General features: G+C 37.8%; 1 protein-coding gene across 16 annotated transcripts in view; it reads right to left on the reverse strand.

Moving 5' to 3' along the window:
- fam49bb (family with sequence similarity 49 member Bb) overlaps window positions 1-21,678 on the reverse strand; it is a 227,242-nt gene that overhangs the window by 99,478 nt on the left and 106,086 nt on the right. The window contains exon 1 of one of the 16 annotated variants that reach the window (XM_078539982.1): window positions 11,964-12,041. The exons of the other annotated variants lie outside the window; for them this stretch is intronic. The gene's annotated coding sequence lies outside the window, so the exon portion shown is untranslated. Of the gene's footprint in view, window positions 1-11,963; window positions 12,042-21,678 lie in introns of those variants that run through there. 16 annotated transcript variants of the gene reach the window in all.

The following is a 21,678-nucleotide window of genomic DNA, read 5'->3' on the forward strand; positions in this document are numbered from 1 at the left end:
CACTTGCTGCTTATGCTGTTTGGCATGCAAGTAGTTCTGTAGTGTAGCTTCACCGGGTTGACACCTCATTGCTAGGTATGCCTGGGGCTGCTTCTGGAATGCCCTCCTGCACTCTTCATTGAACCAGGGTTGATCTCCTGGCTTGGTGGTAAGGGTAGATTGGGCGACATGTCGGGCCATGAGGTTACAGGTTGTGGTCGAGTACAATTCTGCTGCTGCTGATGGCCCACAGCGCCTCAGGGATGCCCAGTCTTGAGTTGCTAGATCTGTTTGAAATCTATCCCATTTAGCACGGTGGTAGTGCCACACAAGATTGAGGGTATCTTCAATGTGAAGACGGAACTTCATCTCCACAAGGACTGTGCGGCGATCTCTCCTGCCGATACGGTCATGGACAGATGCATCTGCGGCAGGCAGGTTGGTGAGGATGAGGTCAAGTATGTTTTTCCCTCTTGCTGGTTCCTTCTCACCTGCCGCAGACCCAGTCTAGCAGCTATGCCCTTTAAAACTCGACCAGTTCAGTCAGTAGTGGTGCTACCGAGCCATACTTGGTGATGGACATTGAAGTTCCTCTCTTATATATAGTTATAAACTACAAGTGCTCAGCTAACAATTTTAAGTACTTATTAAATAATTTAGCTTCTTTCAAAAAAGGGTCCTTTTACCATGTGAAATTAAGTATTCATTGCTGCATTTTAGAGTGTCATGGGCTTACTGCATCACCACACAATACCACAATGACCTCCTGATCTCAAAACCTGGATGGCCAGTAGTTTTCCTTTTATAATATTAGAGTTAAAGTTCCCTGGATCTCATACAAACTAACAGCATTTCTTTTCATGAAGTAATGCATTACAAATACATCATAAATCCCTCTCTTTCGCATTATGTATATCAATCACATGTACATTAGTACTGCTACCTGCAACCTCAAATATACAAGGACAGATTTTTTTAAAAACTTGATTTTTAAGTTGTTTTCAAAATTGGCTCTCACACTCACAAATCTTATACTATAGCGAAGGGACCTTAAAGGCTTTTTGGATGGATGAAATAAAATGGACCGAACGGCCTTTCTCATCCTAAATAGTAGACATGCCATGAAAAGTACATAAGGCATATACTGTATCGTCAAGTAAAAAGACCCCATTTTGAAAACAAACTTATTTGGTAGCGCATTTCCAAAATCCTGTGCCAGGTTAAGAGATGTAAGTTGCAGCCAAGTTCCTCCATAGGCTGAGTTCTGTGTCTGCAGGCTGCCATCTCCATCATCGGGAAGCACCAAGCACAAACCAGATGCTTCCAGATGGACAAGAGAAAGTAGTGAAAAGGGTTACCTTTGGTCATTAACAAATTAAATACTAGGCTAGTCTTAGCATGTCACTGAAAAGAGCTTCAGCCTTCCTCTGCAGCTGGAGATTGGATATTACACAGCATGGGGAGTGGGGGTAGGAAATCTAAAAAAGGGCATAATGTGTCAACTCAAAAAACACAAAACATGCTTATGTAATACAAAACAGGATAGCCATCTTTTTGATTTCCAACTGCTGGAGAAAGGGAAGTTACTAATGACTTTCAGTGAAGGGCTTTTAGCTTATTCAGATAATTACTTAAGTATTCTTGGACAGATGTATAGAACTAGAACAATTCAATAACGATTAAACATGAAACGAGGTTTAGATGTTTCAGCACTACGTAACAATGCTGACAAAGAAAATATAGATTTTTTGTTAGTTAACATATGAATAAAAGGTATAAATGATGTTAGGTGAAAGTTTAAGAATTCAAAGCGTATTTTCAATGTACTTTTTGAAGGTTGAATTGCTCAACAAAATAGTGTTTCAAGAGGCTAGTGTGAGCTGAGCAGATATTTAACAGTAGGCGAGATCTTAAATTTCAGTTTGAAGTTCAAACACAGTTGCACCATTGAGGTCAGAATCTGGAGTTTTTAAAAAGTACAAACCGTAAATAAAACAGTACTTTTCCATACCTATGTAACACAATTACTATGCCCATTAAATTGCAAGACCGCGTTAAAATACATCCAATCAATCTAAAAAAAAATTTAAAACAATAATTCAAAATAGAAGGATACAGTCAGCTTAAAACAAAGTATTAAACCCAAAATTCCTTTTCTAGATATTGTTCTGATTTAGCACAAAGCTCTTCTGTACTACTGTGTAAAAGCAGATAAAATTTGCTGTTGGGAAAATCAACGTCCGACATTCATTATCTCCTGCACCAAGACCATTTTTACTGGAACGGTTCCAGCACTAACGCTTGCATATGCACTACATTCCCAGGCTTTCAAATTAAAACTTTAAATAGGTTTAGCGAGCGCCAGCAGAAAGGTTAGGTAAATATCAATGCAAATATCAGCTACAGAGTGACTTATTGTCACCCACTTATTTTGGGAGAACCTAGAACTAGGGGTCACTGTTTAAAAATAAGGGGTAGCCCATTCAAGACAAAGATGAAGAAAATGTTTTTCTCTGAGGGTCGTCAGTCTTTGGAAATCTCTTCCACAAAAGGCGGTGAAAGCAGAGTCTTTGAATAGTTTTAAGGCAGAGCTAGATAGGTTCTTGATAAAGCAAGGAGGTGAAAGGTTATCAGGTGGGAATGTGCAGCTGAGGTTACAATCAGATCAGCCATGATCTTATTTAGTGGTGGAGCAGGCTTGAAGCACCAAGTGGCCTACTCCTGCTCCTAATTTGTATGTTCGTATGTGCTTAAACAGTGCCCATATAGTATATATTCTACTTATAAAGACCAGTAATAAGCTTCCAACCATGAAACAATACAGTATCTTTGACCTATTATTGTGGGTACAACTGTGAAAGTGTCTTTTAAAAATATCGTTCAGTCTTCCTCACAACATTTCTTCTTTAAGAAACAATTTTTCTGTCTCCATGCATCTCTCCTAGGTAAAAGAAAAGTTGCAGAGCAGCTCGCAGGCCTCCACTCATTCTGCTCCATACTCCAGATTAATGGGAGCTACTTTACCACATATAGGAACACCAGTAGGTCATTAGTCCCTCAAAACTGTTTCAGCATTCAATTAGATCATACTCACTTGCCTTTGGTCCATATCCCTCAAAACTCTTACCCAAAAAAAATCTTTTGGTTTAATTTTTGAAAATCACAACTGACCAGCATCCACCATCTATTGGGAGAGAAACAGAGTTCTAGGGTTCCAATATCCTTTGTGTGGAAAATTTCACGCCAAAATTACCTGGCTCTAATTTTAAGAACATGCCCTCGTGTTCTGGATTCCCCGTCCAGGATATTGTTTCTCTGTATCTACCCTATCAAATCCTACACGTCTTCCTTCTTTGCCTGTTGAGATATCACATTCTCTCCAACAACATGCATTTATTTAAACCTTTAACATAGTAACGCATCCCAAGGCAATCCACAGGAACATGATTAGATAAAGTTTTACACTGAGCCACATAAGGAGTTATTAGGAGAGGGGACCAAAAGCTCAAGCTTTAAGGAGTGCCTTAAGGAGAGAGAAACACGAGATTTAGGGAGGGAATTTCAGAGCTTATGGTTGCAGCAGCTTAAGGGACAACCACCAATCATGGAGCAATGAAAATTGGGGGAACACAAGTGGTCAGAGTTGGAGGGGCATAGAGTCCATAGAGGGTTGTAGGGCTGGAGGAGCTTACAGAAATAGGGAGGGGCAATGTCATGGAGAGGTTTGAAAACCAAGATGAAAACCTTAAAAAAAACAGACTTCGCTGGAGTGGGAGCCAAACATGGGTCAATGAGCAGAGAGGTGATGGATGAACTAGTGCAATGGATGGTACAAATTACAGATTAGATACTGGCAGCAGGACTTTGGTTGAACTAAAATTTAGGAGGGTGGGAAACATGAGACTAGCCAAGAGAGCATTGAAATTATCAAACCTGAAGGTAACAAAAGCATGGATGAGGGTTTCAGTAGCTGATGGACTGACACAGGGATGGATTAAGACAGATGATATCAGAGATGGAATGTGGCAATGTTGGAGAGAGAGGCGATATAAGTCAGAAGCTCAGCTCCGACACAAAGGTTGTAAACAGCCAAGTTCAGCCTCAGAGTGACCAGGAAGGGGAATGGAATCCATGGATAGGGAAATTAGTGTGTAGCAGTGGCCAAAGAGAATGGCTTTGATCATCCAAATATTCAATTGGAGAAAATTTCTGTTCATGCAATCCAATAGTGGATATGAGGTAGAACATAGGAACATAAGAAATAGGAGTAGGAGAAGACCATATGGTAGAGCTGAGTGTTGTCAGCATACATGGAATTTGACATTGTGCTTTTGAATGATGTCACCAAGAGGAAGCATGTAGATGAGAAATAAGAAGGGCTCAAGGAAAGATCCTTGGGGGCTTCAGAGGTAATGCTGTGGGAGTGGAAAGAGAAGGCAATGCAGGAGATTCTCTGCTTATAACTGAATTGAAAAAGAAGCCAAAGGAGGGCAGTCCCACCCATCTGGACTGCACAGCTATAAAGGTGGTGATTTAGAGTTTGCCATGTGGAAAGACAAAAGGTCTTAATGTGTCAGAGCCCTGGATAACACACATCACCACAGCATGCATACTATTCTTCAAAAGAGACTTCAAAATGGGTAACTACTGCTAGTTGCAGAATTACTTGAAAAAAGACAAAATAAAAAAATTAGTGAAGCATAGAAAGTAAAGCTCAACATTTCATAATTTCTGTAGGTAATTAAGAAATCCTCTGATATGAACGATGAAACATAGAACCTAGCAATATAAATGCAGAATTCTTTCAAAGTGCAACTGCCATTAGCAAAGCCATAGAAAAAAACAGCAATTACACTTTGGGTTTTATTAATAGAGACATAGAGTACAAGATCAAGTGGTTAAAATAAATTTAAATGAGGCAATAGATCACTGTTACAACATGTGCTTTGTGTTTAACTAAACACTAACCTCCTCAGATTGAATGCTGCTGCCTGATATGGGCAAAGTTTGGCCGCTCAGCCCAGTTGCTGAGACACCCAACAACACTGCAAGGAAACTCACCGGCCCAATAAAAGACATTAAATTCATCTAAGTAAAAGCCCACCATATGGCAGTCCTATCCTTCTGGTTTACATAACTGATACAGGTGTAATGTTAAAATAGGGAAACATCCTTGATCCATCAGCATTTGGAGATCCAACATCCAAGCTACCTATTCAAGTCCAGTAAAAGCATTCATCTATTAGCCAAGTTCCTTCACTAAAAACACAAAGGATCAGTACAGCGTAATTCCTGAATGTCAACCTGATGGAGAGGCGAAGAAGTTTAGAGCCCAAAACAGTTGAAGAGACAGCGGCCAATAGTAGAGCGCTTACGGAGGGTGGAAGATGGGAGGTCAGCCAGGAAAACATTGGAATAGACAAATCTAGAGATAACAAAGCCAGGTTGAGGCAGGTGCAGAGACGGATGAAAGTAGGCAATTTTGGTCATCTGTCTTAATACCTCCTTACGTGGCATGGTGTCAAATTTTGCTTGATAGCGCTCCTGTGACATGCCTTTGGGTGTTTTACTATGTTAGGGCAATATATAAATCCAAGGTCTTGTTGGCACTAATGGAGCAAATATAAAGTTGGAACAGTTCTAAACATAAAATAATAATAATGGATACAAAACAGTAAGTAAAACTGCCATGACAACAGACAGGATTGTGGGTAATTTATTAGCATATACTTCCTGTAGTATACATTTGGGGTAAGGAATGTACTATGTTAAAAACAGTAAGCAACAGCCAAAAAGTGTATTTCTTTCTGTTTTACCAACCCAACTATTAAAGCCAGTGTAATTGGTCCAGTAAAATCTGGAAAGCTCAGTGGTTTGCACTTGGTCAGTTTCTTACGCTTAGATCAGTTGTGCAAATTTGCTTCATTACAAATCGTAGGCCAAAAAAACCTACAGGAAGCAGGAAAATAAGCAAAGACCACTTGCACAGCAAACTGAAGATTTTTTGCAGAAGCAACATAAATAGTTACACAGCACAAATGATCCAGAAATGATCTTCAATCAATTGAGTAAAAGATTTCAAAGCACTTATATCTTGATTCAATTCCAAAGGTGCAGTAAATGGGCTCATGTTTCCTGCCTATTCCTCCCTGGGGTGGAGGTTGGGGGAAAAGAAACAGAAAGCTTGATGACAGTCAAAGAAACCAAATGCAAATAATCCTTTCTCAGCCCTCCACCCACAAAGTGCATTCAGAGCACCCAAGCTGTCTCTAAGATCATGTGGTTAAGAAAGATTGCAAAATTAAATTAAAATACTGGCTTCCACTTTCCTTAAACCTCTGGGGCCCAAGTTTGAATCCAGTTCAGATTCTTAGGATGACAGTGTGTCAGCTGTAATATTTTAATAAGAAAAGCTTGTTTAATTATAATCTGATTTCTCCTCACCTGAAAAGCAATGGCCATATTGTTGGATGATTGTTACTGCATCATGTCGTGTGACAGAATTAGGGGCTCACAAGCTGTAACAAAAATGTCCTGGGTAACACCATCCTATGTGACTGTGAAAGCCCAAAAGGTACAGAACCTTTGTTGTTTTAACACTGGGAGGTTACATAACCATTGTACAGACAGGTGAAATATTATTTCTGAGATAGAAATATTGTTTAAAACTTTTTTTTGTTATTCACTTACAGGATATGGATATCGCTGGCTAAGCCAGCATTTATTGCCCATCCCTAACTGCCCTCAAGAAGGTAGTGGTGAGCTGCCTTCTTAAACCACTGCAGTCCCTGTGATGTACATACACCCACAGTGCTGTAAGGGAGGGAGTTCCAGGAGCTCCAGGATTTTGACCCAGCGACAGTGAAGGAATCAAGTTCAAAAATAGCAAGAAACTCCATACAATTCTGTGTCCAATAATAGCACCACCTAGAACTGTGTTCAAAATTCATTTTACTGAGGCGTTTGGTGAAAGTGGTGGAGAACTTTGTACTACACAGTTTCAAGAGTTCATTTTTGATGTGAAATTATTAATGTTGCAAAAGAATCTAAAATTGGAGATTTTAAGAGTGGATTATTTTTATAAAATGTGTTCCTATTCCAAAAACACTACTGAATTAAGAAATTTACCTTCAGCTTCATTTTCATGTTTCTACTTCAGATTAAATAACAGAATTTGTATGAATCCATTGATGCTGAAAGATTTTTGTTGCATACATACACTGAGAACTGACAAATATAGGTACTAATATGGCAGCAGTAAGCAGTGTTATACAGCATAAATGGGGTGGGGTGTTTTTGCCCCAGAAAACTTGAAGTGTTACATGAATGCAAATTAGGCCACAATGGCATGCAACCCCTGTGTAAGTTAGCTGCCTTCAAATCAGTTTTTAGAGCCTTTCATATTGGTCTTTTGGTAAGCTACAATTAGGAAGCCAGGTATCTCAAGAATCTCAGAATCAGACTTAAAAAGCCCAAGACAAGCAAAAAAGCTGAAAAAAAATTTTGCTATCAAAAAAATGAACCCATGTTTAGAATTAGTTCATATACCATCCTGAGGAGCAGTGTCAGCTAATAAAGATAATTCACCTTTGCAGTTTCATAGCACTGCAGTTGAACATGCAATGATTCAGAGTGACATCTTGTTTGCATTCAAATTGGATCAATATAAATGACATCAGCAACTGTTTTGTAAACACAAGTCAAAAGGCAGGGAAAATTGTCACGACTGCTACATTAACACTGTAATCTATCTTGGAAAACCACAGTAATTAAAATGATTTAAAGTTACTTAACATTAAGACATTTTAAACATAAAATAAGATAATGCAATGTTAATTACTGATTTATTACTATTGACAACCAGTGGCCTTTGAACTTGTGAAGTTGCCACAAAAGTTATAATAAATTTGAAGCAGGGGCTGACAGACAGAACAGGATGTGTGCGGCAGGCTGTTAAAATGAAAACACAATTTGGTTCATTTAAAATAGCCCAGGTTCTAAAAGCTGTATTTCAATTAAATAATTTAAAACCTTATTTACTGTTTCTGGACGTTTAAGAACCTACTGTATTCCTTTCATTCAAGTTTATTCACTATGGTGCAAACACATCCACAATAGAGTCATGCTTTAGGCACTGGAAATGCTGTCCACCTTATGCTTACTTTCACAATATTGCAGGTTTATGATCACAGTAAGAAAAACTGATTTCAACATTGAACAACAAGTTGATATACATTTGAGGAGCTATTCTGTATGTAGGCAGTCAAAAATCAGGGCCAGCAATACTGGAATATTAAAATGGAGCTTTATAAACTGGAGCATTCTGTTGTACTGTAATGTGTTCTTCCTGCTTTACCATTTTCCTTAACTTACAATTAGAAACTAAAAATCTATTATTTCAAAGGCAAGTTAATATGGACAAACAACGTCTTCAAAACTAACGTGAAAATGTTTTGTAGAGTAGATAAAATGCAGTGGAAATAAATTATTCATTACCACCATTACACCACTCTGGTGCCAAACACTTTCTCACCCATTGCTTCAACAAAATATTACACTGCCTGGTTTTAAAAAATGCAGTCCTTTACATAGCTTGAAAATCCTCTATGCCATTGGCAACACAATGTGGCAGCCAGTAGAGCAGAACATTTTCTACGATTTTGTTTAAAAGTGAATGTTCATATTGAAGATGATCTGAGTTGTTAGTACTGGGGAATGGAACATTTTTCTGTTTCAGGAACCCAGCATTCACCATTAACCACTGCAGTATCGTGCAGGCCGAAGCAGATTAAAGGTTTCATAGTTCAACCAAATACTCCAGTATGACATTTCCATGTCCTAGAGCAGCCATTCTCATGACTCTTCAGTGAGCTTGACAGCTTAGTTCTACTTTCGGTTCATCATGTGCTGTGGACTCACTTTTCAGTTGGGTCAAAACTTCTCAAACTCAATTAACAAAAGAATCATATAGCCACAGACATAAGCTTTCAGCCCAACAGTTTGAAATTATGTTCTGATAAGGAAAAACCATATGTCAACATACTGCATCATCCAATGCTACAACAGTTTTAATTCCAACAGTCCTACAACCCTCCAAAACCTCCGCAGTCCTCCAATTCTGGAGAAATATAGGCATCTTGTCCATTCCTGATTTTAATTACTTCATCATTAGAGGCTGTGCCTATAGCAATCTAGGCCCTAAAGCTCTCTACCTATCTCTCCTCCTTTAAGACACCCTACCTCTTTGACCAAGCTTCTGATCATTTTCTTAATATCCTTTTATGTGGACTTAAATTTAGTTTGCTAATACTTCTGTGGAGCACCTTGGAATGTTTTCCTATGTTAAAGTTTCCATATAAATACAAATTGATGTTACTGAACATCTGGAACATTGGTGCAAGTAACACAGTTCTGTTGTGAAACACTGGGATATATGTCAAATTAAATATGTAATTGTGTTCAAGCATTTAAAGCATAAACTTAAAGATAGTTTATGATCTAATCTTCATGTTTTGACTTTTCAGGAGTTAATGTGGCCTTGTAGGAGTAAGAGGGACAGTGAAGGATCTGGAGAGGGAATCCCAGTAAAATTTCAGCACAAAAATATTTTGATTGGAAATTGTTATTATTCTCCACTACTGAAAATGATATTCGGTTACCAATAATAATTAAATGCTAAAGATGAAATATGTTAAAGTAGATACAAATATAGTCCTTGCCAAAACTAGTGTTTTAAAAAAAATTCAACATTCACGCACCCATAGAATTGGGGATGTGCTTGGTGAGTCACTTGCTCATATTTCAATTAGATTGTTAGGATGTTTCCCATAGACTAGAGAGGCAGCACGTGGAATGAATATTTTAAAAGAGTAATAAGTCAGGATCAAGAAAATATAGGTCCATTATGTTATAACAAGTTTGTAGAAATGATTATTAGAAGATGCATGGTACAATCAACCGAGAAAGAGAAGTGAATTCTAGGGAGTCTCAGCATCGCTTTGAGAAAAGGGGTCCTGTCTCACCAAGTTGTTTTCTTTTAAGCAAGTTACGAGCTTGACAGCTATCAGAAAAAGTCAACATCATGTCAACAATCTAGACTTCAAAACACCTTTGTAAAAGTGCCACACAAAAATGATATTAAGAAAGACTGAGTCTTTTAGGATTATTGGTCAGATTTTGGATTGGGTAAGAAACACTTGCATATTTAGGAGGTAGATTTTATTGGTTTGCAGGTCAATCACTAGTGAACTCCCAAAGGGATCAGTGTTCAAGTCATTGCTCATCATGATCTTGATCAACTACTAGATAAAAGCAGAGGAAGAACTACCTGTAATTTTTTTTGAGTTATGCGCTGGCCTATGAAAATACAGGGGAATGGGTCTCCTACAGCTGTCTATAGACATACAGCATGATGATCTTGGATAGTGCAACTCAATGCACATGTATACTATGCAGGCTTGCATGCTCAAGGCTGCTGTTCAGGAGAGAGAGCCAAGGCCTTCAGTGTATGATTCATCGAAGGTGCATAACCGGTACACAATATTGAGACTTGTATAAGGCAAAAAGGGCATTCAGATTCATTTACTTACAAAGCTAGAACACTGTCCTTACAAAGCCTTGATCAGACCACATTTACAAAACTGTATTCAGTTTTCAGTGGAAAATTGAGCATCCCGGAAAAGGTTCAGAAAAGGGCCTAAAGCCTAGTTTATAGGCCCTTAGTAATCAGTACAAGAAGGCAAAGGTGGAGTTTTCTTTTAAACTATAGAAAAGCCTAGACCTCCCGAGAGGTATGACAGAAGTAAATAAAAGGATCTGATTTAGTCCAAGCAAATAAGCTATTTGAGCTAGAAAAGTTAGAATCAGTGGGAATAAGTATCAAAAGCTTAAAATTGGGTTAGATGCTGCAAAATTTTTTATAGAGTTGATAACCTCTAACACAAGTTACTGACATGTACAGTGATTGCAGAATTATTACAAGCATTCCAAAGGCAGCTAGACAAATTGTTCCGAGGGGCAAACCTCTCTACATATTAAAGGCAGGTGGGTCATTGGGGGTAACCTCCTGCAGCTTGCCTGACCATCTTCAGAGCACAGATGAATTTCCCAGGCTTTTGTTTTCCTAAATTGGTCAAAGATAGCTTTTGCTTCACCTGATCTAGGAGAATCCAATATTGCAGTGGGAAAAAAGTGCAGGTTAGAAAGGACAGATGATGGTGTGTATAGGTTGCATCATAAATGGATGGGCTCAATGAAGCAGCTGGCCTTTTACTGTCCTTCTCAAATGTTTGTCACACAGAATTGGTCTTGCCCAAAATAACATGAATGAGAAAAAACTTCCCTGGGTAAATAAAATTTCCATTGTGCCATGCAATACATTACAACAAAATACTTAAAAGTAGTTAAATTTGTCTTTTCAAAAGGGTATCCTTGAATACAATTTCTAATTCACTTCAAAGTTACTTTCCACTGGGGCCCTGATGGAAAATGCAACTAGAACAAGTGAAATGATACAAAAAACTGCAGTAGACTTAAAATATATTTATAAACTATGCAATATGAAATAAATATAAAAATGCAATAAACACTGCAAAGCAAAATATGCACATGAGAATGCAACTGGTAAGCTAGTACACATTTTAAAACAGAGGAATGCTATCAAATGCAAATAATTTTGCACTCCACTGTTTAAATGTACAAATCGAAACACTCTTGCGAGCTACTTTTAACCGAAGGCACTAGAAATCATATTGAAATCTTATTTACTGAGAGAAAGAGTTTGTGCGAAGTAGAATCTATTTAAAGGCAAAGAAACTTGTGTTGTACTGATAGAAGGCTAATCTTGCCAGAATGAAAGGATATTCCTCATACCATAATGCATAACTTTGGTTATTAACTTCTGAATGAAAAATTCTATCCAATTTATTCCTTAAGTTTTACCTAAACCACATGCAAAGTGGAGCATTACGCTTTAAAATACTTACAACTGCTGTATCCATCAGTATTAAAAGGCCAAAACTAACTTTCAAATGAAACGCAACTAAATTCACACACTGCAGCTCCCATCTATGTCCTTATTTGGACAGGTTTATTAACAAAGCTTTGGTGCCCAAGAAAGAATCGCGCCACACTTCCTCCCGAAGTGCCGCGTCATGCACCACCACGCCTGCATGTGGGTGATACTTCCGGATAGTTTGTTCATGGTCTCTTTGTTAGTCTCATTGTCGAATTTGAATGGAAACTGATTTTAAATAGCGACTTATTTAAATTCTAACGGTGAGCATTTATACATTAGCACTGCAAAGAATGTTTATCTTAAAAGCATAAAAATAAGCTTTTTCATGTGCCACTAAGAAATGCAAGTCTTTTTAACTCAAAGATTTTTACTTAAAATCTACTACAAAGCCAATCTGGCAGTAGTTCACAATATGCAAACACTATTTTAACCAATGAGCCATCAAACCTTATGCACTTACTAAATCCGATTTTCTTCCTTCTCGGTTTACTTTTAAATACCTTAAACTATCAACATTTCCCAATCGCTGTTTGAAAATCTTCCTCACCAGTTTCAATTTTCTCATAATATTCTACCAAAAACTGCATCTGATCTCAATCCAGCAAAAATATTCCCGCCCAACACCATGACAGTTCATCGCCCATCACTTTACAACTCCCAAAAATAAAATTTATCATAATTTCTATTAAAAAATTCACAAATGTATCCAGATATTACAGTGGTTATGATATCAGACTTAGCAACCCAGGAACTCAGTGTTCAAATCCTACCATGGCAAGTTGTAAAACTGAATTAATGAAATCTGGACTATAAAAGCTTGCTATAAAAACTCAACCGGTTCGCCAGTGTCTTTCAGGAAAGGGAACCTACCATCCTAGGTCTGGCCTATACACATCTCCAGTTCCAAAGTGAGTGGTAGATTATTAATACCCTTGCCAATGTTGTCCACATTCAGAGAACAACTCTCTCTCTCAACCCCATCAGCACCAACTCCAGAAATAGCACAACATGCATCTGAGCTATCATGTTTGGAGTAGTTCCAATACACTCCAAATGTATTTCCCTAACAAGGAATTGTCATGAAACTAGAGATCTAATGCATACAGAAACCAGCTAGCTGACCGTTAACTTTTAGAGGAAGCCTCAGACCACAAATGGATACACAAATCAGCCAGCCGAATTTCTGATGATTTTTTTTTGGAACTATGTGAGGGAACAAAACAAAATGGGGTAAGGAATGAAGAAAGAGCACAAACGAGAGATCTGTGAAATGCTCAGCCTCCCAACTTTGGAATCCCAAGGTCGCATGTTAGGGCACACACTCGGCTCACCTACTAGCAAACTTTATGGTAGTTAGAAAGAACATGGATTAGCAAAACTGAAATAAAGTTATTTCTTCATCAGCTAACATTACATTTCAATTGTTAAAATAATAAAACATTCCCACAACAGAATAAGTCATGTTACCACAGCCTTTTTTATATAATGACTTTACAATATATTTCAATACACTGTACAGTTGCACATTACTTGTGCTAATTAGTGTGAGAAATGGATGGTTTTTTAAAAAAAATATTTTGGGGGATATTGTGCTATTCTGTGGAAAAGACTGTGTGTGTGTGTGTGTGTGTGTGTGTGTGTGTGAGAGAGAGAGAGATTTAATTCAGCTAGACACAGATTAATAGGAGACAGGTTGTGTGGGGGGCACAAAACATGAAAAGGATAGAGGTTTGAGGTACAAGTAAATAGGTTAGTTCTAACATTTGCATTTTTAGATAAGTTGAGAGTTTGTTTAAATATCAAAGGAATTCAGAGATAACAAGGAACATATTTGCATCTTGCAGGAGTTCCATAGGTAAATAGTAGTAGGGATATTATGTTGTATTGACCCAAAATCAAAAACAAGATAGAGAGATAAAAGATTTTACATTTGGAAGGGTTTGAGTTTCATAGAGGTGTGAGAACAATAGAACCTGAGATGAAAGGGTAAAAAAGGTATTTTGGAGTTACTGTGGAGAGCTTAGGGTAGCTGTTGTGCTTTAGCTGTTTGAGCTGTTGGTAGCAGCTGGAGCTGGGTTAGGAGCTGTTAGCTGTGGCGGGGAGAAGATGCAGGTTTGAATCAGCCATCCAGTCAAGTCAGAAAAGTCTTGGGCTGCAAAAAGTAGTTTTATTCTTAGATTTGGATTTTCACAGCAGAGTGGAAGAGAGTTACAGGTCATATGTTATGCCTTTACTGAAGCTACAGCAGTTTGCCTTGACTTTATAGTTAAACCTCTGTAAGGAAATGTTGCCTGGAAGGTGTTTACTAGTGGATCTGACCAGGTAGAGTGTATTTTTGGGGAAACGTTTTGTAAGACTAAGTTTAACTGTGTATCTGTAATCTTGTGTGCTTAAGTTTTCTTTTATTCTTGTTAATAAAAAGTATACTTTTAATTTTTAAAATCTCAAAAGTGCTACTGGACTTCTTACTGCTGAGATCAATACGCCCCTTTCTCAATTTCAGAATACAAAACAGCCAAGCTTCTCTCTGGATTTGGTTTGTGTAGCAATTAAGCATCAGCTGTGGTCATAACATTGGTCTGACAGAAGGTCTTCGAAATCTGGTTCAAAACCTGACTGATTAACCAAACATTGTTGCAAACCAGAATTTCTAAATATATATTAGCTTTCACACACGTATCTGAAACCTCTCTTATACATTATACAAACTTTTATCATTTAGGTTTTCAATATTTATGTTAGAAAGGAAAATTCAAAATTCTCTGACAATGCATTTTCCCTAATGTTAGTATTATGCCAGCTATGAAGTCCAATTCTTCTTTCAATACATTCCTTAATTTTGCCCCATTATTCTTCCTCTGCAATGTTCCCATAAACTTACACATAACCCAGTCTATAAAGAGGTAACAGAAGCAATTATGAAATGATCCCCACCTAAATTTAATGTTGACTCAAATCAGTTTTCCAGTGGCTATTGGCACTGTGACTTCACATGAACTCCGTTCCTCCAAGTTAAGCACTTTCAACATCCTATGGTTTCTAGGAACAACTGAAATGGACAAGTAAGAAAAGGCCAGCTGGTCCATCAAGTTTGCCCCACATACCATGATAGCCGAAGCGTCATGAATAAACATTAATCTCACCACGAGCACCTTCCCCCTCAACCTCCAATGGGACTCGCCGATCTGCCTGACACTCTGTTGAGCAGAGACGCAGATGGATCTGGGCGAGCCATCCACCTTCATTCCCCAAAGCCAAAACTCCTCAAAGAAGCAGATTCACCATCAAAAGCTGAGGGAAGTTGACAATGGCAGAGTTAAGGGGTGAAAGAACGTATGAATGCTGATGCTGGGGAAGCAAAGAAAAGTCTCTCTTGCTGTTCGCATGCACTTTTGTTGATCTGGGAGGCTGTTAAAATCAGTGTGTGTAGGTCAGCATGAGGTAGCAATGAACTTTGTGAAAGAAACAGCTTTTATCAAGTGGGATTTCTTTACCCAGCAGCTGTAGCAGCAGAGAAACGACTCTCTCCTTGGGATATCCAATGCGACTATTCAATCTGACAAATGAAGTGGTCTCCCTGTCACTTTGCGATGCTGGATAAAGACTTCACCGTTCCACAAAAGCGGTTTCTTCCACAAAATGCGCTAACCTACACACACTGACCTTGGAAAAGCGACGTACCTTAGACAGAATATGGGGGCAGAAAGTAAACAAGTTGTAAGGGGAAGTGTCAGTGATCCCAACTCAGCAAAAGCTTCATATACAGGCTTGCCACATGTTTAAGTTGCAAAAGGACTTGCTGTATTGAAGCTATACATAGTTTCTAATTTGCGAGTGTTCATAGTATCCTTTTTTTTCTATGGGATATGGGCATCGCTGGCAAGGCAAACTTTTGTCTGATTTATTTATTTATTTGTCTGTCATATTTCACCATGCAAGTTATTGGGGTTGCTCAATAAATGTTTTTTGCCAGTGTCTAGTTTTTGGTAGTGACGTTTATGAAGGTTTCACTATAGAAAGATTCTGGGAAGTTGATGGACTTACAAATTTTGTCAATGTTGTCACAGTAGACAACTTGAAGAAATCCACACTCCAGCTGAACAGCAGTTGGGCTTCAATGATTTAGATAACTTGAAGGAATAATAACTTTGAACACCATACTAACATGAGATTGTAGAATATCACTGCAAAAGCAAAACTAAAGCATGAAGCTACAAACTATTTTTGTTAATTCAAATTTACTTAATTTGAATTACTTGGTAATTTGAATTGCACAAAAAGTTGCCTGTTTCTTTTTTCTAACTAATTGATTCAAATTGTTTTTCAGTACAAAACTGTACAAGACTGCAAACTTAGTCATAAAGTAATTAAATTCCTTTGAAAAATAGTTGAAACATACTGGTAACAGGTGACAAGCTGACATTTTAAAAGTATTAACAAAACTGAAAAACCAAATAAAACAAAAGAAAAATAATTGGGTTGGTTGGAATATGAAATATGAGGTCATAAATTCTCAAAAGAGCTAGAAAGATGGCAATCAAGGTTATGATAAAAAGGAGCCGAAGGAATAGGTGCATTGTTGATACTGGAATCAAAAGAACCATAAATAAAAATAGTGTAGGCTGATCTGAGCCTTCTCAGCCCTTCAGACAACGGAAGCAAGATGAAGTGGCTGATGTGATGCAGAAACCAACTAAGAAAAAGGAAGTACTGCAGCAAGATTGAAACTGCAATGTCAAAACTTTTAAAATGTTTGATTTTAGGCACATACACGAAGAAAACAAATAAATTAATACTATGGTGACATTTAAGAAAGGAATTAATTATCTGGCATTAATTGGATGTCATTGTGAGTGCATTACTTTGAGAATTTTTGATACATTTTTGAATTTTGAAATTGCAAGTGCACAAGAACTAAAATGATGCACAACATTTATATTTGCATTTGGAGCACTGTATGCAGATTTGGCCAGTCAATAGAAAGGACACTGAAGCCATGGAAAGATTCAACATAGATTCACTTGAATTACAGAATCTCAGAATTGTTACGGTGCAAGAGGAGGCCATTTGGTCCATCATGTCTGCATCGGCTCTCCGAATGCGCAACTCACCTAGCACCATTTCCCCACCTTCTCCCCATAACCCTGCATATCCTTCCTTTTCAGATCCAGGTTAATTCCCTTTTGAATGCTTCAATGAACCTGCCTCCTCCACACACTCAGGCAGTGCATTCCAAACTCTAACTGCATAAGCTGCATAAAAAAGTTTCTCCTCATCACTTTTGCTTCTTTTACTAATGACTTTAAACCTGTGCCCTCTCATCCACGATCCTTTCAAGAGTGAGAACAGTTTCTCCCTATCTGTCCAAACCCCTCATGATTTTGAATACTTCTATCAAATCTCCTCTCAACCTTTTTCTCTAAGGACAACAGTCCTAACTTCTCCATTTTATCTTCATAACTGAAGTTCCTCATTCTTGGAACCACTCATGTGAATTCTTTCTGCACCCTCTCTAATGCCTTCACATCCTTCCTAAAGTGCAGTGCCCAAAACTGGACGCAATACTCTAGCTAAGGTCAAACTAGTGACTTAGACAAATTCAACTTAACCTCCTTGTTCTTGTAAGCTATGCTCATTTAATAAAGCCCAGGATGCTTTAATTGGTGTCTCAACCTGTCTTGCCACTTCTAATGATTAATGCACATATGCACCCAGGTCCCAAAAAAGAAAAAAAGGCAAGAGGTAATACAGAAATGAAGGGAAACTTGAAAATTTAGGATTTATTCTTTGGAACAGTTAGGAGGAAAAATAAACTTAATAGTCTTAGCAGCACAAAGAAAATATGAGTAAAAGGCTTTCACATGAAGAGTTAGTAATACATTACCATAAGTAGCTATGGAAGTTATTGCAACCACTCTTGTTAAAAAATATTTGAGTTAGATAATCACTTGAAGAAAAATATTAGGTGGTTACAGGAAAAGAACAGAAGACCAGAACTACAGTTGATAGCTCTGGTGCAAACTTAGCACTGGCGCAGGAAGCTAAAATGGCCTCCTAACATGCTTAAATTTTTATTATTAAACCACTTGTTTTGTTAAAGGGTCAACTGCTTAACACATTAATGGGCAAGCTATAAGTACTGTACTTGGCTGCTTAGCACGTTAAATCAGATTTCAACACTGCTAACACCATGCTTTCTATGCTTAAGTGATCTAAGCCATGCAAATAGACATTCTGCATGCTATGATGCATACACAACTTTAACTTGTCTTTAGAATCTGCATTCTAAACACCCATTTACTGTTCTTCAACATCAGGTATTTGGCAACAACCAGATAATCATGTCCAAATCTTGTGCAAACATGCGCAGTTGCTCAGAAATTGCAAAACATTTTTAAACCAACTGCACATGTGCAATTAAATCAAAGATGCATTGGCAATTCGAACGGCATGGGAGGTTTGTACTGACCAAATCACAGGAAAAAAGTGCAAGCAATCATTTAGCTTTGCTACTACTATCAATGCTTAGCTGGAAGCACCATACAAAACCCTGATACAGACCAGTTTTGCTAGCGCCAGTTGGACCAGACTGGGATCCTTCTTCCACAAGGTTGCCTCCATATGCTCAACTACAGACATGATCCCTCAGTATGCAAGGGCCATAATATGCCCCTCTCACATAGCAGAATTTAGCTCTTAAAGACAGCATTATAGAGAAATTAACAGAAGTTGACACTGTTTGCAAATGGTATTTTGTCCAAGTGTCTTAAGAATTAGGAGCACCAACAAAGCAAATGATCAGAATGTTGACTTACCAGAGTGTCTGCAAAGTCATCAACTGGCAGTGTTTTTCTAGCACAACAAAAACAAAAATACCTGGAAAAACTCAGCAGGTCTGGCAACATCTGTGGAGAGGAGCACAGTTAACGTTTCGAGTCCACATGACTCTTCAACAGAACTAAGGAAAAATTTTTCCTTAGTTCTGTTGAAGAGTCATGCGGACTCGAAACGTTAACTGTGCTCCTCTCCACAGATGTTGCCAGACCTGCTGAGTTTTACCAGGTATTTTTGTTTTTGTTTTGGATTTCCAGCATCCACAGTTTTTTGCTTTTATCTTAGTGTTTTTCTGGCATTTGGCCAGCTCTTTAGCACTCTACCAACGAATGGCATGAGGTATAATACCCTGGCACTACCCTGGGGTTAAAAGACTTATATAGTGAAGCAGCTCCAGCAGATCACACATTCGATTCTTATAATCTCTCACTGAATATGTAATGTACACTAGATGATGCCATGTGTGTTTGAAAAGGAGACACTTCAAATATTTGTGCCCATCTGTCACTGCAGTTTTAAACGATATTTCAAATGGCAATTGAAGTGATTCATTCTTTCTTTGGAAAGTAACATTTTAGCATAACAGTTCCTTCAGTTGATCCTATACTAGAAAACAGCAGTGTTCATTATCAACAGCGGGCAAAATGAACTAATTGAGGGTCAAGTGGAGAGGTGACAATACCTTCAAATGCACAGGAAGGAAATGGTCATATAGGGAATTTCTCATTAAATTACCATAATTTCAATAACACTACGACAAAAATTCTTTTACTATATAATATGGACAAATTACAGCCGAGCTTGTACGATTGATCAGATTTCCATTGACTCGGGGTCTGTTTTCCAAAAACACTATTATTTCAAATTTACTCATCCTCCAAAGATGACATTACAGGTATAGTTATCAACTAAAATACTCAACTACAATATGGCTTTCCTTGAGGCCAGAGAACAATGTTCTAGTATGCTTTAAACTAACAAAAGGTTTGGTGGGAGGGGCAGGGAGGTGAGCGGCAGTGGAAATCAATCTGGGAGGATTCAGTAAAGGGTAAATACAAAAGGAACAGGAGAAATGTCGAGGCTGTAGTGCAGATTAGCGATTTGGGTAAAAATTAGCTAAATGTATCAAGAAGGAACAAAGAGCTTAAAGGTATTGTGGAATTAGTGACTAGGATGGTCTCAGAGAAAAAGTCAAAAAATAATTAATGCTAAAGGCACTATATTTGAATGTGCAAAGCATTCATAACAAAACAGATGAATTAATAACAAAGATAAACTTTAATGGGTTTTATCAAATAGCCTTTAGAGATGTGGTTGTAGAGTTATCAGGGTTGGGAATTAAATACTCCCCCCAATGAGCTTCTGGATTGCATTTGACCCTGAGAAACAGTAGGCAAAATGGCAAAAGATGGGGGGGTTGCCCTGATGTTAAAGGATGAAATAAAGACAGTCGTGAGAAAGGATATTAGCTTGGGCATGGTAAACATTTAAAAAATAATACATAATTTGCAATGATTATACATTTCCTTAAAGAATAAAAACCCGACAGGAAAGGTGTTCCATATATGACTAACAGGGGAAATTAAAGGTAGTATTAGGTTAAAGGAAGGTACTTATAATGTTGCCAAAGAGTGTTGCAAGGGTTGAGAGGACTTTAAAATTCAGCAAAGGATCACAAAGAAATTAGGAAATGAGAGTAAACTAGATAAGATAGAGACATAAAACCAAATTGTAAAAGCTTCTACAGTTATGTAAAAAGGGAGAGTAGTGAGAGTAAATGTGGTTCCCTTAGAGCCAGAGACAGGAGAAATTATAATGGAGAAGGAGGAAATGGCAGAAGTATTAAACAAATACTTTGTATCTGTTTTCACGATAGAAAGCACAAAACATTTCATAAGTACTGGGGAACCATGGGACAAATAAAAATAAGGAGCTTAACAAAGTTAGTAGTAAAGAAATAGCACCGGAGAAATTAATAGGACTGAAAAGCCAACAAATCCCCTGGACCTAATAACCTACATTACAGGGTTTTAACAAGAGGTGGTTGCAGGCTTTCAGAGTGCCCTAGACCCTAAAATGGTCCCCATGGATTCTAAGAGAGAAAATGTAACCTTGCTATTTAAAAAAAGGGGAGAGAGAGAAATCAGGGTGCTATAGGCCAGGCAGCCTAACGCTGGTAGGAGAGAAAATGCTATAATCTATTATTAGGGATGTGATAACTGATCACTTAGAAAATCATAAAATGTATGAGCAGAGACAACTTGAATTTATGAAAGAGAAATGATGTTTGACAAATCTGTTAGTTTTTTGAGGTTATAGCTAGCAGGGTGTATAAGGGAGGGACCAGTGGATTTCGTGTACTTGGATTTTCAAAAGCATTTTTAAGATGCTTTTACACAAAATTAGGGGTCATGGGATTGGAGGTAACATATTAGCATAGATTAATGATTGATTATTGGACAGTGACCAGAAAGTAAAAATAAGTAAGTCATTTCATGTTGGCAGGCTATAATTAGTGGGGTACTGCAAGGATCATTGCTTGAGTCTCAGCTATTTTTAATCTATATCAATGACTTAAATGAAGGAACTGAGTATAATATATCCATGTTTGCTCACAATTCAAAGTTAGATGGGAAAGTAAACTGTGAGATGCAGCAAAAGGATATAGGTCAGTTAAGTGGGCAGGCAAATTGAATATAATATGGAGAAATTTGGTAACATGAATAATAGAAATGCAGATTTTTTTTAAATGATCAAACAGCAGGAAATGTTGGCATTTGGAGGGATCTGGGTGCCCTTTTACATGAATCACAGAAAGTTATCAGGCAGGTACAACAGTCAATTAGATA

The sequence above is a fragment of the Cetorhinus maximus genome, chromosome 4 (assembly GCF_964194155.1).
Source record: "Cetorhinus maximus chromosome 4, sCetMax3.hap1.1, whole genome shotgun sequence".
Taxonomy (NCBI): domain Eukaryota; kingdom Metazoa; phylum Chordata; class Chondrichthyes; order Lamniformes; family Cetorhinidae; genus Cetorhinus; species Cetorhinus maximus.